Below are 19080 nucleotides of genomic sequence, written 5' to 3' on the forward strand. Positions count from 1 at the left end.
GATAAAGACACTTTCCGTAGCAATAATAGGATAAGGAAAGCCCCATTTTTATAACTTTATGGATAAAGTATTACTTTATCTAAAGAGTTCAATCATCCAAAGTTTCTCTCTTTTTATTACAAAGAGTTTTAATAATCATCATGTTGATAAGTGGTTATATAATATTATAAATCGGATCCGAAAAGTCAAAAAGCTTTATATCATTTCAATGACTACACAAGACCTTGCCACACATATATTTCCTTTGGAATTCCCAATTCTTAGAGAAATGGGAGTTGATCAATGTATGATTTTCCTACTAGAGTTAAGGTCCCCACCTTTGTTTATCTTTCATCCCTCATTATCCTCAAGTTGTCCACAATCATGCTTATCTTTCACCCTTTTGAGGATATTGGATGATGAAAGACAAACAAAGGTGGGAACAATAATTTTGGAAAGAAAATCAACTATTTCTAGAATAGGGAATTCCAAAGGGAATGAGGGGAGATGTCTTGTGTTGTCATTGGAATGATAAAAAATTTATTGACTCTCTGATTTATAATGTTATATATCCAGTTATTAACACGACGATTACAATAACTTTATGTAAGAAAAAGAAGGAAACTTTGGATGATTGAACTCTTTAGATGAAGTAATACTTTATCCACAAAGTTATAAAAGGGCGCTTTCCTTATTCTAATTTTGTGGTAGAATGTGTCTCTATCCTCAAACTCTAGCTTGGTGATGAATGTCCAAAGGTATATGCATCTGTTGGATAAAGCACTAGTATGAACTGCTTCTTTAGTTAGCAAAAAGGAGAGAATGCGACCAATAATGACATCAGGTAGGTAGCTGATATGCACATTAAATATTCTTTTAATTCATAGTAAATATTCAATTTTTATTAAATTTCTGCTAAAAACTGTTTGAAATAAAATGAATATTATCTGTTGTGGTTGTGCATTTAAATTTGTATGTTAATTTGAAATTATTAAAAAAAACAGACAACACCTTAAAAAAAATCCACAAAACAACATCAGTTTTTAGTAACAACACATTATGTTGTATGTATATATTAACATCGGTTTTCTCTAAAATCGATGCTAAGCCTCATTCACAACATCAATTTTATAGAAACCGATGTTGTTGTTGAATATACAACATCAGTTTTTACCAAAAATTGATGTCGGTAATCAGACAACAACATCAGTTTTTTGTAAAATCAATGTTGTTGGATGACTGCCAACATCGATTTTTGGAAAACCCGATGTTAACTTATACATATAACATCGATTTTTCAAAAGACCGATGTTAATTGTATGTATATGTTAACATCAGTTTTGGTAAAAAAAATCGATGTTGATGTTAAGATATATGACCTTTTTTATAATTATTACTATATAACATTGGTTTTTTGGTTTTTTAAAAAACCAATGTTATCATTTTTATGTTAACATCAGTTTTGGAAAATCAATATTAACATTATTACTTTAAACGTCGGTAGTTTCAACATCGATTAATAACCAATGTTGAAAATTCTTAAAAATTGATGTTAAAACTCTATTTTCTAATAGTGTTAGTGATAAAAATTTAATTCTCAATATGCATGCAACTTATCTTTTAACTTAGAACTCTAAAAAAAATAGCCAAAACTAAAAATTCTTACAACTGCAAGTTTCTAATTTACTATCCCAAAACACCATATGTTCTAGAGTATAAATGTGAGAATTGATGAATCTTTTAATAAATGCATTAATACTCTTCAATAATCCAGTGGTTGTCATCCCCTTAGGTAATGATCATGAATTAACATAAGCAATTTACCAATAATTATTTATTTCATATGATCCTTTCACAAGTTTATTGGACTCTAACTTATACTTGGCAATAACGTCTGACCATTGGCGCTCAAATTCTTCGCATGACTCCAACTTATACAACTCATAAATAGCATCACACCATGCTGGATATCGAATGACAGAAAAAGAGATTGAAATATACCTCATCCTTTATACCAAGTGTTGACTTTGACTTCCTCTCAATATCATATGATTGTCATGTTGTTGCATTATCATAACAAAGCTATATGAAATGGTAAATTCACTACTAAAAAAATGACTTTTTATGACGGTTATTAGCTAATAACCGTCTTTGAAAGGTGTATCAGACTTTACAATCAAAAATGGTTATTAACAAATAATCGTCTTTGAATGCTGTGTCAAAATAGGCATTTAAAGACGGTTATTTGCTAATAACCGTCTTTGAATGTTGTGTCTTTCAAAGATGGTTAATTGTTATTAACCGTCTTTGAATGTTATGCCAAATTTTAGATGGAGTAGTACAATAAACAGGTTTACCACAAATAACCATATATGTTGAATCATTGTCAAGCAGTTTCAACTATTAGTATGTATTTAATAATCATAATTATCTTAAAAATTCATCTGAACTAAATCAAGGGGCTGAACAAGGAAAGCAGTGGACTCCGATAATAGCTCAACTTTAACTATAACATCCAAAGAGAGTTCAGTTTGAGAAATCTGATCATAGCTACCTACAAAAAGCTAAAAATACAACTACAGATGCTAATTACATTGAAATTTTGTGTATATTTATATTTATATGTTTAATTAGCATAAAATGTTTGATGTTGCTTATTACAATGGTGTGCAGATTCCTAACAGAGAAATTGAAAGTTGTTATTTAGATATGAATGCATCACAAAAAAGGAAAATTAAAAATTATTCTTATGATTTGTTGATTCTTAGGAATGTAAAAAGTTATTTTCTACGATAACTACATATCCCTATTCCCTACTTCATTTTACAATACAACCATTGTGGCCTATGGTGCTGTCGTGGCGGGTTTCCCTTCACAAATTACCTATGGCAGTTGGCAAAAAAAAAAGCCAAGCCATTCTGCCATAGTGCCACCATTTAACAACACTGATCTAGAGACTCAACATAACAAGCTAACCTTAAGATAATCCAACATACAATAAATTCCCAAAGTAACAAATAATATTGAAACAAAAGACTCAATTTCAAAATTAAAATCCTAAAACTACAAGCCCATTTTACATTAGTATGCTCTCCCAGATTTTCAAAAATCTCCAAAACCCTTGTTAAGGGTGAAAAAACTAATAATGTAAATCTTTTTCACCAATTCTTTTTATTCCTTCAATAGAAGACTTTTACATAAATGAAAACATATCAAAATGTTTGTTTTACTCATTGATGTTATATCCAATAAGAAGAATTTGACTGGTAGAACTCAATAACAAAAATTGGAGCTAAGAGCAAAATTGTATACTACATTTACAACAAAAAATGATTTAGTCTTACTTGAGTCATGTTTGGTGCAAAAACCATTGCAATATTACGTGCATTCATGTTGTTTAAGTTTTCCATTTGAGCAACATCTGCCATTAAATTTATTGCCTAATCTAGCAAAGCAGCTTTTGTTGGAGGAAGAAGCCTCACAAGCTGAGCACATTCTTCTTCTGACTGGGATTGCATCACCTGCTCTGGCGAAAGAGGGTCCAATACTCTAGTTGGTAGTTCTCTAAACCAAGCCTATGAAGGAACAAAAACACATAAAAATTAATGAAATAATTTCTTTAATATAGTTGTCATAATGAGTTAGCGCCTTAGTGGCCTCTTTAATGCATCCACCACTCAGCCCCATGGTTAAAAAAGGAAAACAATTAACATTTGTGTATTTATTAAATAAACAATTAACATTAGTGTATTTATTAAATTCACCTAGACAACTTTCAAATAAGAGACCAGACCAAAATCCAACAATCCAAGACCAAATAAATCTCAAAATACATAGGGAAAGAAAAGGAAGAGTGATTTTGAATAGGAAAAAATAATAATACCTTTATGATCCACTACAAGAAAATAACCTATGCCTACGGACGCTTTTTTGCTACAGACATAAATTAGTGTAGGTAAATCTCAAAAATACTTTTACCTACAACTGACTAATATAGGTAAAACTCAATCACTTGTACCAACCATTATTTGGTGTAGGAAAATTCATTAAAACTAAAAAAATACTTCTACCTACAACTATGTTGTGTAGGTAAAACTCCAAAAAACTTGTGCCTATGGTTGATTAGTGTAGGTAAAACTCAAAAGAATTACTACCTACAGAAGCACAATGTAGGCAAAATTTTAAAAAACTTATACCTACAACTATGTGGTGTAGATAAAACTTCACAAAATCTGTGCCTATAATTGGTTGGTGTAGGTATAACCTCAAAAGTCTTATACCTACGATTGTTGGTGTAGGTAAAACTCTTTAAGACTATTTGAATTTGAATACTAGTCTCTTGTTTTTTTAGTAAATACTCAATCTCAAAAAATAATCATTCAATTTAAATTAATTTTTAGTTAATAATTATTCAAAATTTTCATTGACATTCTTCGGGACACGTGACACGTGTGTGACCAAATTTCCCATTTGAACTTCGGACCTAAGCGTTGTTTTCTCAAATCCACTTTAATCTAACCCAACACAACTTTCTCTTTATTTTGTGATTGAAGAAGAATAACAAAAATCGTGACTTGTTCGCCAAAGAGAAAAGTGTAGAAGAAGAAGTAAAACATTAACCTTTCTCAATTTTTTAAAATTCATAAACAAATATTTGATAGGTCATGATCCTTAAACTATTCTCTGATTAAGTTTTTAGTCCCATACCATATTAAGTATACCAGTGATAATATGAAAAAAACATTTTGTAAGCAGAATGCCGAAAGCAAATTACCAATTGTCCAATTGTGCGCCCCCTTGACTATGAACCAAAACAAGCGCCCCTTGTAAAAACTTATAATAAAACTCCTGAAACCAATTGCAACCTCCCTCTCACGCACACATCTTTACTCATTGCTTGTTTCCTTGTTGAAAACCCCTGTTGCCCCACAGTCCTATGCTACCCTTCAGAACATTGATTCACTTTACGCACATGCACATAAAGTATTAGTGAAAATGTCACAATGTCGGAGTGCAACAAGCAAGCGGTGGCCATGACAAACACGATTATCAAACCTCTGGTTCCATTCTACACCAATTTATGTTCCCCTAAACCCAAACTCTTTTCCAAATTTCACTCCCCAAAGTCCCTGAAATTGAAACATCCAGAAATTGTTCAATAGTATTAAATATTTTCACAAAATAATTGCCCCTACAAAATGTGACCAAATTTTAAACTTATAAGAAGTTTTGTTCACCTTCTCTTTATTTCATTCAAAATTGCTGCCCACTTTCAAAACTTAGAACCCTTGCTTCTTCTTATTTTCGTCTCAATCTTCTTTCTTTTCACTCTCACTCCGTGTTCTTCTTTCTCGTAGTAGGTAAGCAAGTTCACACTCCAAATTCCATTTTGAAACTTCACCAGCTTCAACACTCGACGCTTTTTTATTCTCTCTCTCTCTCAATCATTCGCTGTTATGCGAGATTGAAAAAAAAAACAGTGAGTTTTGAGCGCAATGCAACTCTAAATGATGTCGTTTAATTTAATTTATGTGTTTTGATTGGATTTTAGGGCTATTGCAATGGAAGGAATAGAAAGCAGAGTCTCATTACTGACTATACACTCAAAGCAAGTGACTTTTCATACTCAACATTATGTTTAAGGTTAGGTAGAGAAGAGGACCTCTTGTTCTTTGATATTTTTTCAAAGAATTAATAATTTTTTTATTGTAAATAATTTTAATATATTAAATTAAATTGGCGTGATAGACAAAATAATTATTTCCAATTTCCGGACTAACGACTTTGATTTTGTTATAAAAAATCACATATTCATTGTTTGCTATATGAATAGATATTGGGGCTTAATATTTGCAAAGATACCATTGTGGGTGATGAAATGCAGAGAGGTGTATCTGGTGGCCAAAAGAAGTGTGTAACCACAGGTAATAACTAATTTGCTCTTCTAATTTTTCATTTTTATTCCACTGAGTCTGGGGTAGTTGAAAATGTAATAACTAAGAGTCAAAGTACAAATCTTTTTGACTTAGATACTAATTGTTTCAAGAGAGATCTTTTGTGTTTTGGAACCACTTTCATTCTAAGAAACATTATAAGTTATAATTCTTAATTTTGGAACGAAGAATCTATCTAAATGGATTTCTGTTTTTTCCTTTTACCTACTAATCATAGCAAATTTCCTTTATAGCAAAATTGTCCAAATATAGCTTGCTTATTATTTGAAAATGTGTTATATTGCCGTTATGTATAAATTCTGTTTATGTTACTCTAGCTTTTATAATATGTTAATTTGTGTGAGCTTGTCTCTATGAAGTCAGGACACTGCATTTTGATACCTGTGGAACTGGAAAGAGTACTTGGATAAGGTACACACATTTGGTTTCTTCCCATTCAATTGGATCTTTCTAACACAGAAGTGAACTGCTTAGTAGTTTGGTTTCCTCTCTTTGTTTTTTTAGGCAGTTCACATTATCCTGACAACTGATAATGATCCACTAGGTCAAGCTTTAGCGGAAGAGCTGGCACGGCGCCTTGGGCGAGAAAGATTGTATATCCTGTCATTTATTTTCCATGTTAAACAGTCTGTAAGTACCAAATATATCCTATCAATAATCAAGGTTCAAGACACATATTCATGGTACCTCAACTACTTAATGTATTATTAGGTTTATGCATGCAAAGGTGTCCATATCTAACTAATAAATCAAAATGTGAACCAAATTTGGCACTCTAATAATGGTTCAGAAAGTTTATTGGATCTAAGGGATCTAAGGATAGGTTATGCATTCTTTTCTTTTCCAACACTTGAGGCTTGTGAAATAATAAATGTTCACTTTTGCTTTACTTTTTCAATTGTGTCATGTACTTTGCATTTGTCTACTTATTTGTCTACTTATTGTAGTGCCAGCTGAATTCAGAAATACTGATGAGTGATTATTTACTTTATGTACTGATGAGCTGCTTGCATTTTATTTAGGGAATAGAGGCTGCAAGGTAGTTGGAATCTGAAGGCATACAGACACTTTTAACCTTTGGATTCATGTAGTTTTTTTAAAAAATATTTTACAGCAAGCTCTTGAGCTTAATACATGAAGGATTCTGATTAATGGGGTACTGAGATTCCACTTGTACCATCTAAAGGGTACTCAGATTATTGTTGTAAAAAGTTGTTTTTGCTCTTTGGATTTACATCTTTTATTTGGTTGTTATTGGACAGAAGGATGTATGAGACTTTCAAAAGCTTCTACGGTCTTTGATCCCTAGGTAATAGACTATTATTTCTTTGTATCAAATGCCTTACTTACAAAAGAATTTTCACCAAAGAGCTTGTTCCCACCCAAGCTCAATGGTATTTCTATTTTCTTTTACTTTTTATTATCACAACTCTCTTTTGACAGTGCATATAATTTTTTTTAAAAGATTTTATAATTTTTGACAGTGCATATTCTCCAACATTAATTAAATCAAAATTAAAAAAAATAGCAGTGCATGTCCTGGTTTGCTTGTGGCACACCTTTTAATTACAAGGAGACAATTTATATAAGAAAGAAAGAGTGTAATTTATCATGATGCTTATTTGATGGAACTATTCGATCTCTATTTTGTTTTTTTAGTGCACATGAGCAATTTTATTACTTTCTTCCTTTGACTTTTGGCTTTACTTTTTCTTCTATTCAGAAATTCAAGAGGATAATGCGGGCAACCCAAGGTATGCCACAAAGCTTTGATGTAATTATGCGGGCAACCCAAGGTATGCCACAAGTTTTTCACTTTTAGTGCACATGAGCAGTTTTTTTACTGATATAATAATAATTATTATTATTATTTGATGGCATTATTATTAAGGTCTATCTTCTTTAGCTTTCAATTTCAATAAGTTGGACCATCTTTGTTTGTGACATAAATGGGTTCCATTTTCTTTTGTGCCTACCTGCCTTATTTAGTCCACGATTTTATAGGCTAGCTTGTGGACCAAGAATAAACAATAAAATGTAAAAACTAGTAATAAGTAAACTAAAAATTTTAAAATTTTATAACTTATATTTTTATTTTTAATTGATTAAATTTCAATATACAGTAAATATATCAATGAAACACAAGTCTGTTTAGTGGGTGTGGTAAAAGAAAAATAGAAAAAGAATGTTATGTAGGACAACTCTGTTTAGTTGGAAGTGTCAATGAGAAAAATATTGGAACAAAAATTAAAAAAGAAAAAATAAAAAATAGAAAAAAAATTAGAGGACTAAAGTAGGATGAGAAAATTTTTTTGTCACAGAGCACATTTCAGTTGGTTTACTCCAAAACTTTTTTGTACCTGAGTTAGAGTACCCGTGTACCCCATTTTTAGAAATATTTATTTATTTGCTGATAGAAAAAATGTAGGAACGACAATTTAGAACCATATTCAATGAATACCTATAAAAATTCTCAGTACCCTAGGTATAAATAGTTATGTTAAGTCAGCTGCCTCCTTTTTGGCTTCATTTTCGTTTTTCCCCTTCTCCTTAAAACCCTTTCTTTTTCCCGCAGCCCACCAAACCTGTCTCAAAAAAATGACGATCTCGAACCCGTTCACCGTTGGATCGTCGTGCAATTTGAGTATCATGTTCGCAACCCAATTCCAAACATTCTTACCGTTGAGAATTTCAAAATCATATCTGAGATTAGAGGAAAACCCTTCGCATTGTAGCATTTTAATTTCCCGCAGAAACCCAAAACTGTCTCGGTAAAACTACGATCCCGGTTTCGTTAGCCGTTGGATTTTGATGAAATTTGGATATGTTGTTCGAAATTAAATTTGGATATGTTGTTCGGAGGGAGAAAAAGGAATCGCATGAAGACAGTACAAGTGGAGGTTTCAATCTCTTCTCCGTCTCTCTGACGTTTGGGAATTCTATCGGAGCAGTCGGATGAATAATTGAAAGAATTTCAGGGAACCGCTAGAGATGTTGCCATCGCTGGCTGAAGACACGTGAGTCCGCTCAGAGGTAAGGGATGAGTTATTCACAGTTGGGGATTAGTGAGAACATGTGTAGGGATCCTTAGAGGATTAAATTGAGGTTTTATTTTAGGATGTTTGTTAAATTGCAATTTTTCCTTTATGATTATAAATAAAATATTGATGTCCTAATGAAAATTGCTTGATAAATTGTGTTCTTGATATTTGTATATTTCGACCTATGATTTTGATATAATTGTGTAATATTATTTGAGGGGTTTTAGTCCTCATGTTGTGATAGTCTTTTATATAAATTGTTATATTGAGGATATGAAATGATGATTCAAATTGTGAGTATGTGATGAATTGTAGAATAACATGTTGCTTTGAGATTATAATATTGTTATTGAGATTGAGTATAAGTGCAAAGTTGAACATGTGTTAATTTGTGAGATACATGTGAACATGTGATGGTGGATTGTGACACTATGAGATGTGAAATTGTGAATGAGTTCTAGTTGTGGATAAGTGTGTAGTTAACACTTGATGTGAAATCACTTGTGTTGTAAGCTATGAATTGTACAATAACCCAACCAGCGTTATCTTGAGAAAAGCGTTGATGCGCAGTGTTAAAGAGAAAATGTAGGTTTCCTATTTAGGAACCAGTGTTAAATCGTAGCGCAATTGTGTTGAATGTGTTTAAAACACGAGTGTAAGGTCGTGGGTATTGTATAATTCATGAGCAGTGTCTGCATGCAAAAATTATTTTAGGGGTTGAACCTGAATCAGGAGGGAGAGGCCCTGACGGACTCTTCAGAGTGTAGGCCTTGGGGGTCACCGGGTTTGAGTGCTCCTTTAAGCCTATGCTGATCCCATATGGTTGGAACATTCTCGCAAAACATTGTGACCCTGACTGGTCTCCCTATGATCTTACTTAGTGAGAGTGACCTGACAAACCCATTGTCTGGTGTGTCTTGTTATGTACTCCTAAGCGCCCCAGGGTGGTTTTTCACTGACATGGTACCACATTGCATATAGGATTGAGTCTTAGCATAAATATTGCATATGCTTTCTAATTGATGTGTTATTATATCTTGATCGAAGTGTGAGATTCTTGTGAAATGTGATTGATAATTGAAAAGTGAATTTTGAATGATGAAGTGGTGAAGTTACGTGAGCTATGTTTAAGCAAGTGGTATCTCATTTATATAATATGTATATTTAATTGTCTTGTTTCTCTATTAGCTAGGAATGTGATAACTCACTCCCTGTGTGTTGTTGTGTTTGGATCCTGTGATGATCTTGAACTTGTGTTCGGGGGAGCAGATGAATAGGTGGATGACTATGAAGAATCTCATGCTAGAAGACACGGGAACACAACGCTCTGATAGGATGTGACATTAGGATATAGGTTCTATATTAATTGTATGAAGCTTAGACGACCTTGTTGAGTCGAGAATACTTTATTATTTATTTGGACAAGTTTGAATATGATGTAGAAGAAAATGAATGTGAGCCTTTTTCCCTTTTGAAAGACTTGTTAAAAAAATGTTTTAAAATTACTTTTAATTAATATTTGAATTTTTTTATTCCTTATTAGTATATATGTGAGGGGTAGAGGGTGTCACACTTAGCATATTTTGAAATTTCAAAATCAAATTAATTCTTAACAATAGGTTCAGGTCATGTAGATCTCTACATTGTTTCCTTTTGTTATTTTCTTTTGGTTATTTTGTTGTTGTCTTTAATTTATACTTCCATAAAGCTTTTGTGGACATTTCTGACTTTCGCCAATAATTGGTGTAAATTAGGATCCAAAAGCCTTGGTCAAGACTCATTCATGTCTGTTCCTAATGAGGAAAACTTGTTGTCACATTCCCAGGTGTGCTCTTCAATTCTGCAAGTCCCCGTCCCTGCAAAGATGCTATGATTTGAATTTTAACATCAATGGGTATCATCATTCAGTTGCTGTTGTTGTTGTTGTTTTTCTTCTTAGAGAAAGATGGTTCAGTGATGCATGGACTGGAAAGTCTATCTTGAACAGCCAACCTTCGTATCTGCTATCAAATCTTTCTTTTATAATAAGGATGGAGGGAATCGTAAATGGCACTCTTCAATCCTTATTTTGTTACCTTATTTTGTTTTTTCTTTTCTAATTTTGTAGATGAAAAATATTTAGTTATTGTCAACTCTAGACCACGGGTTATAAGTTGGGAAATTGGGGAAGAGATTCTGAAATTCCCTAATGGTTTGGTAATCTTCATTACTTATTTTGGATATGAATATTTGTCTTTAGAAGTTAAAAGCATCATTACATTTTAGTTTTATTCCTCAACAGGGAAATGTAGAGCATATTTCTATATCGAGTGATGCCAAAAATTTAGTTACATCAGATTTTAAGGGTAAACATCTTCAAGTTTGGAAGTGTGATTTAAATTCAGGAAGTCTGTGTAGAGGTCCTACACTTCCCATAAGACATCCTCCATTAGTTTATGTAAAATTTACTCTTTGGCATGATGAGCAGTAGTACTACCACGGTACCACCATCTGAGTATATTTAAGAATTGATTGGTATTTTTTGTACTATCATTTAATGTAGATCAACATGAGGCTGCTGAAGGAGTCCTTCTTGATGATGATTTGAATGAGCCAACAATGGGAGAGAAACTTGCCAGTCTAAGTGTTCTGGATGGGAACAAATCAAGGAGTGATATAGAGCAAGAATCTTCTATCCCAACAAAGCCTCCAAGTGCAGACTCTGTACATGTTTTGCTTAAGCAAGCATTAAATGCTGATGATCGCACCCTTCTGCTAGATTGCTTGTTTACACAAATTGAGAAGGTTCTCTTTCTCTCCTATTTCTATTGAACATTATGTATATTTGAATGGAAATTGTCCACTTGCTCAGTTTCTTATATGTTATACATGATGTAACTCCTTTTGCAGGTTGTTGTAACTTTTCAAAGGTCATGTTACAGCAGATCTCTAACTTTGTACAGCATAATAATAAGCTCATGTATATTTAATTAAAAATTATAATCAACAAAGAGTGTAATTAGGAATTAGTTTTATTATTATTATATGACATTTACCTACAGAAGATCGTAGGTACAAGTAAATTGACTTTTACCTACAGTTAGAGATTATAGGTATAAATTAATATTTTTTACCTACACATTTGAAATAGTAGGTGTTACCTATAGTGATATTTAAATTTGACTGTAGATAAAAATATATCCGTAGGTAAAGCCTATAGTGACAGACTATTAGTTATCACTGTATACTCCTCAAAGTTGACGCAAAAAACGTCTGTAGGACAAAGTCCTTTATACATCTACTTACGGATTTTGGACTTCTAATGATAGATTTTGACTGTAGGTAAAATTCATGAATAGTACAATATTTTTCAATTCTTCTTCTTCTAAAAGTTTAATTTATAGATGCAAAATAAAAGGTAAAAATAATTCCATATTGAATTTTTTTAAAAAAATATTATTAATTTTAATTAAATTATCTTAAAATTACTATATTCAATTATTAGTTTTAATTACCGGTATTATTCCATAATTTTTTTATCAAGAGAACAATTGAATAATGAAATTATCAATATTTATTGTAGTAATGATCAATAGATACAAACTGCACAAAATTAATGAGTGATATTTCTAGTATTTTAATAAACATGGTGCCTGAATTGAAATAGTAAAATTTTTGAACATTATAGAATAAACATTTAAATAACTAAGGGCCTATTCACAAAAGAAATAAATAAATAAAAATCAGGAGCCTAAGGCACTATCCTTAATCGCCTTACGTGTTACACGGTCCTCAAGTCTTGAGAACAACCCATTAAAGAACATAAATTAAACTCACTCTCTTCTGTAATATACAATTAATGACTATTTTCGTTCAATCCAATGCTCTTGCTAAGACTAAAATGAATATTAAAAATTATTATCAACTAGAAGGTATCATATTACTTAGGTTCACTAACAAACATGAATAGTAAACTGGTGGGCTTATATTGAAAGATTGCCGCAACAGATATAAAAGCCACCGGAGGAGGGTTTCAGTATCTTCTTCCTCTGATTCAACCCCAATTTGATTCAAAGAATAACATTCTTGGACATGGATCTCTCACAAGTCAATTCTTTTGCAGCAACAATGAAAGACTTATAATTACTAATTGTCAAGTAAGACTAAGAACGATATAGGAATTCAAACTATCAAAGTAGACCCCACAAAGTTTTCTTATTATATTTGTGTCATCTTAGAGAGATTGAGATACTTCGAGGATGAAATTAGAAGTTTACTCTTCTGTAAAAGTCAACAGCTTAATAGTCCAAACTGTGCTAACTAGCGCTCCTAGCAGAGCAACTTAATCTGTTGAGTTGGGATAAAAGTTGAGCAAATTTCTTACTTAATCATAAAACTATAATTTATAAACCCACGTAAAATTGTGCTTAGCTTTTGAAAAAATTTTATTCCAAAAGATAATTAGATAAAAAAATAGTTGCTTAAAAATTGAGCAAATCAAAGGTTAAAAATGTTTATAGTATGAATTAGCTGAAAGGACGATTAAAAAAGAGGGACAAGTAATTGCATTTGGAAGAATAGTAACAGTTAGTTAGACAAATAGAAAGAGAAGAGGGGCAAATAAGTAACTTTACTAGGATAAATACTATTTCTTTATGGTTGGAAATGTTTATTCTTCATAAGCAGAAGGGAACTTGCATTTACACTGTACGGTAGCTTCTTATAATTGTTTAGATATTAAGTCAATATTGGGTGTTGTTTTACTTTGAAATAGCTTTTGATTATTAACGATAAAGACTTGGGGGGAAAAATGAGGCAATATGTTTTTGGCAACGTGTGGTTTATGCAGTCTTTTAGCATTTGGTTGGAATAGAATGCTTTTGTGTTTAATGGAGTCTCTCTACTTAATAATTTACATATTGCTGGTAGTAAATCCAAGTCATACCAAGTGAGACATGTTATAATTCACTGACTTAGTTAAACGTTAGCCATTCACAGTTGATGTATACTTCCAAGTAAGATAGGAACTGCTCCTCTTTGTCCCTCAACTTGCTATGGTACAAGGATTGTATCCTATAATATTATAGACTACAATTCTTCACTACTAAAAAATAAATTTTTAATATCGGTTATTAAGGACTTTTAATATTGGTTATTAATCGATGTTGAAACTACCGATGATAACATCGATGTTAAACTAAACTACACAACATCGATTTTTCAGAAAATCGATATTATTTTCTACTCAACAACATCGGCTTTTAAAAAAACTATTGTTGTCAGTAAACCACAATATCGGTTTTTACAAAAAAAACGATGATGTTTTTTGGTAGAGAACACCGGTTTTCCTAAAAACTTATGTTGTTTTTAAGCAACAACATGTGTTTTGGGAAAAAAAAAATTAATATTTTGTCTATTTTTTAAATGATAAATTGTAATTATACATAGCACAACTTATCATTCAAAGTTGTAAAAACTCTAAAAATAAATATAAGTCATCCTTGAAAAGAAATAAATGAAAACTAAATGTAATAAAATTAGAATATGTAATATATTTTATATGATAAATTGTCTATCCACAAAACGGTAAGTTGACAAAAGATTCCTATTAAAAACATTCCAAGCATCATTTCCTACAAAATATACCACCAAGAGTTATAAACAAAAAATTTATAGATATTAGTATAGTATAATGTACTTAAATTACAAAAAAAAAAAAATCAAAATAAAACCAAGTTAGATGTTACATCTGGGAACTCAAAATAATTTGAGTTCCAGCTTCTAGATTTTGTGACTATACAAAAGTCCTCCATCCATGACCAATTTTTGCAGATTTCCTCCAATGATTATAAAAAATTCTGCATTTTATAATCCCTTCCAAATTCATATGGTGAATCCTGTAACTTTGTACATGGTACTCGACACATCCTAAAAATAAACATTAAGTTCAGCTCAGATATGTATATGATTTTAAAATTTGACAGACAAAGATATTGTTGTACTGATTATATACAATACTAAGTTAGTCACCAAACTGTTGCAAGTCACTTTGTACTTATTCAAGAGGACATTAAACGTGGCTAAGTTAGAAATTTGGTAGTACAATGAGTGTCATTTAGGATAAACTTTTGGTTGAGAGCTGCTTTCGAAGATGGTCAGGAAGAAAACACTATATCCAAAATGGATCATGGTCACTTGATGATTTTCTTTGAGTTTATAGAAATCTCTGAGTTATGTCCATCTAGCCAATATGGTTGGCTTCACTAGATCTTAGTTGAATGTAACAAAGTGCATGTTGTCATTATTGTCTAGTAGATGTCAAGTATGCTCTAGTTGATCCTTCCATCTTTACTAACATTGACTTTCGGTGTTAACATCGGTATTTCGAAAACCGATGTTAACGTGGCAATGTTAACATTGATTCTTGGAAAATCGATGTTAATGAATTAATTTTATTTACAATTATACCATCATCCTTTTTCTAACATAGATTTTATTAAAAATCAATGTTAAAGTGCTGATGTTAAATTTTTTTTTTCTAGTAGTGCTTGTACCATAGCAAGTTACCATTTCACATAGACATTTGGTAGCTTCTACTGTTATAATTATGTTTTAATGAGTTACTTATATGTTCTAGAGTATATTTTGTCCTCCTAATCATGAACTTCCTCTCCTTAATTTCTTTCTAATGAATTTTAGAGAGCCAGGTGTGGAGGATGTAACGCATGACAACTTTTATTTGTGGCATCTCAATTTGATGACTCTGATATCATTTCTAAAATGTAAAACAATATTCAATAGTGAACATAGGTTACCTTCATTGGCACCAATTTAGGCAGGTATGTAGCACTATGCCTTGTGTTATAGACAGGATCGGAAAATTCAATAATTATACCATGCTTTTCTGTCAGCAAGAAAGAAACTTAGAATTTAAAAATGCAAAAGTATAAATAGAATAGTGTCCTAGAACTAATATTTTATATCACTTAATATTTTACAATATCTTGCAAGTTAGTATCATCCGAGTATTTGAAAGACAAAACATCAACAATTAAAAAAATCAACAAAGCAACTGATTTAGTTCAACATTATATTGATAGAACTAAACAGTATATTATCACTAGTAAAATCCCAGCACATAAATAAATTCAATATAAGTATAAACAGAATTAGTGCACTACTCTTCTTCAACCAAATTGTAAAAATAATCTCTACCATGTTGAAGTTCAGAATGAGTTTACATTAGGGAAGTGTTGCCAGACTACTCATGTATCGAGGTCAAGCACCTTCCCAATGGTACAGTGCTACTTAATGTAAGCATATTTGTCACCTACTCTACAAGGAAAACATGGAAGATGATAAAGGCATATTTGCTTCTATCAGTCCATACTAGGTTCCTTGCGATATGCCACTCACAAGACCAGAGATTAGTTACAGCCTTACAGGCAATGAACAAGGTCGTTTATTAATTCTTTCACAAACCCTGAGGAGAACTGGAAAGTTGTAAATTGTATACTTAAAGATACCATCATTCATACCTTAAAAGTACACATGGAACTACACTTGTTTTATGTCCAAGAGATGGTCATCAACATGAATCCCATTGTCTCACATAACAACTCACATAATCTAACTGGTGTTCTCACTAAGGCTCTTTCAGTAGAACAGTTTTGAGTTGTGTGACAAACTTAAGGTATCCAACCAATTTTCATTAATCCACACTTCTTGAGTGTGATAGGAATATTAGAGTAACCACTCATGTCGTAATTAAAGAAGTCAATTCCTATCTCCATATATAAATGTATTTCTAGTTTTCATTGTAAAGTATGTCAATATAATTGGTTACTTTCTCAGCAATAGAAAGCTCCCAAATTATCTCTAAATATTTTCTTGCTTTTTTCTCTCTCACTTTCCATCCCTTTCTCACATATACTGTTTTCTATCACAGATTGCCCCAAAACATTTTTCAAACAACCAATTTATAAGAAATGACAGGACACCAAAAGAAACCTTCTTAGCATATAAGGGATAAAACGTTCTTAAACATACTGAATTTTATTATATTCTATTTTCTTTTCTCCAACAGCAACTCCTCTCAATTCATTAAAAACAGAACTTCCTATATTGTTTAAAAACAGAACATACTGAAAATATTACAATTCAATCACCTTCACCTTGGCACACCTCCTATGTTTTAGTTCATTCCTGAGATTGTCTACCAATCTGGCATAGCTTAACTAACTATGAACAGAGACATGAAAATGCCATACAACATAATTAAAATTTAAGGGATTTAATTAACATCTTGATGAAACTACAAGGAATAGATTAATTTAACCTAATTAAAATTAATGACATATTTAAAACAATGAGAGCAAATTAATCAATAACATCATACATGACACCATGAAAAGTTATACTAACATAGTTACCGGAAACAAAACAAGTAAAATTTGTTTCGAGTAGTAGCAAATAACAAGTAGAAAAGGCATCGTGGAAGAATAAGTGGAGGTGGCTTAGTTTCTGTTGCTAGTCATTGAGGCCCAGGGTAGAGGGAGAGATGGTTTACGCAAAATGGTGCATTTTGGCCGTGGTGGTTATAGGGGAGAATAAGAAAAAGAAGAAGGATAAGAAGATTGTTGGGAAATAGAGACTGGGATAGAGAGTTGCTGTAACACCCTCTTGATACCACTAAATGTAACACCCTCTACCCTCACAAATAACGAATAAAAGGAAATAAAATCATGCAGAATTTTTTTTTATTTAAAACATATTGACTTTAAATTGATTTCAAAAGATAAAGGATTCGCATTCACTTAATGAAAAATAGTAGAAATTGTTCGAATAAAAACAACAAAGTTATCCCGGCTCAAAACAAGGTCGTCCATACTGAATGAATAATAAAAAAACTAAAACAGAAAACATAACACAATCATATCGTTTACGGAAAATATAGCATGTGAAGTAAATCCTGTGCCCCAATGTCACACTTATCAGAGCATATCTCTATCACAATCAGAGCATGTCTCTATCACAGACTAAGTCTCTCCGGCTCTAACATGGAATTCATCATGTGATGGCTCACCTGAACAAATGGCAATTAGCCCAAACACAAACACACACTGGGAATGAGTTATCACATTTATATATAATAAAATATTAGAGCATGTAAAACGTATAATACTTATAGCTGAATTTATATAATTAACACCACTTCACAAAATCACACACTTTATGCACATCCATTCAAGTTCATCCACTCCAGAAAATAACATCAAACCACAATTGTTAACCCAATGAAAGTCAAACACATGCGTTATGCAACAAATACTTTAGACTCAAGCCTACATGCAATATGGTACCATTTTTCAGTGAAAAACCTCGTCGGACGCCTAGGAGTACATGATAGGACATGCCTCACAATGGGTAAGTCAGGTCACTCTCACTAAGTGAAATCATAGGGAAACCAGTCAAGGTCATGCTGTTTTGTGAGAATGCTCCAACCATGTGGGATTGGCATAGGCTTACAGGAGCACTCAAGTCGGATGACCCCCAAGGCCTACACTCTAAAGTGTCCGTCAGGGCCTTTCCCTCCTGATTCAGGTCCAACCCAAAAAAAACATTTGAACACACAGACTCTACCTATGAATTATGCAATGCACACAACTACTCAATTGTTTTCAAAATCTCAATTATATATATATATATATATATTTTAAAAAAATATTTTAACTCAGTGCGCCTCAAGTGATTAAACTCGTCAGGTTCCCACAGTGGATCTCATCACAACTCATCGCGCATTAACTCGTCGCTCTTAAAGGATCTTACAATTGTGTGATTACATAATTCATGGCTCACAACTCAAAACATACAACATCTCAAGAGTCATGTAATTCACAATCCATTACGTATCAAATGATTATCACTTACACATCATCTCAATCACATTTTCATAATAAAATAATTTATTGCATCTCATGCATCCTACACATATTATTCAATAGTAACATTTACTTGACACAACAAAAATATAAATTAAACTAAAATATATTAATAATATGAATTCCAGGTAGTATATACGCACTAACCAAATCAAAACATTTAGGGATAAAATAATGATATGTACC

At 31.9% G+C, this 19080-nt stretch overlaps 1 long non-coding RNA gene and 1 other non-coding gene across 2 annotated transcripts; both read left to right on the forward strand.

The window, feature by feature from the left end:
* The first annotated feature begins 306 nt into the window (after nucleotides 1-306).
* On the forward strand, nucleotides 307-425 carry MIR9736 (microRNA MIR9736). Its single transcript, NR_126773.1, has one exon. It is a non-coding gene; the product is annotated as a microRNA MIR9736 (primary transcript).
* Nucleotides 426-4774: 4349 nt separating this feature from the next.
* On the forward strand, nucleotides 4775-11125 carry LOC102664243 (uncharacterized). The gene is made up of 8 exons (XR_005888860.1): nucleotides 4775-5339; nucleotides 5531-5622; nucleotides 5813-5903; nucleotides 6293-6344; nucleotides 6438-7089; nucleotides 7196-7242; nucleotides 10729-10799; nucleotides 10914-11125. It is a non-coding gene; the product is annotated as an uncharacterized lncRNA (long non-coding RNA).
* The last annotated feature ends 7955 nt before the right edge of the window (nucleotides 11126-19080 follow it).

This window comes from Glycine max, chromosome 15 (assembly GCF_000004515.6).
Source record: "Glycine max cultivar Williams 82 chromosome 15, Glycine_max_v4.0, whole genome shotgun sequence".
Lineage (NCBI taxonomy): Eukaryota > Viridiplantae > Streptophyta > Magnoliopsida > Fabales > Fabaceae > Glycine > Glycine max.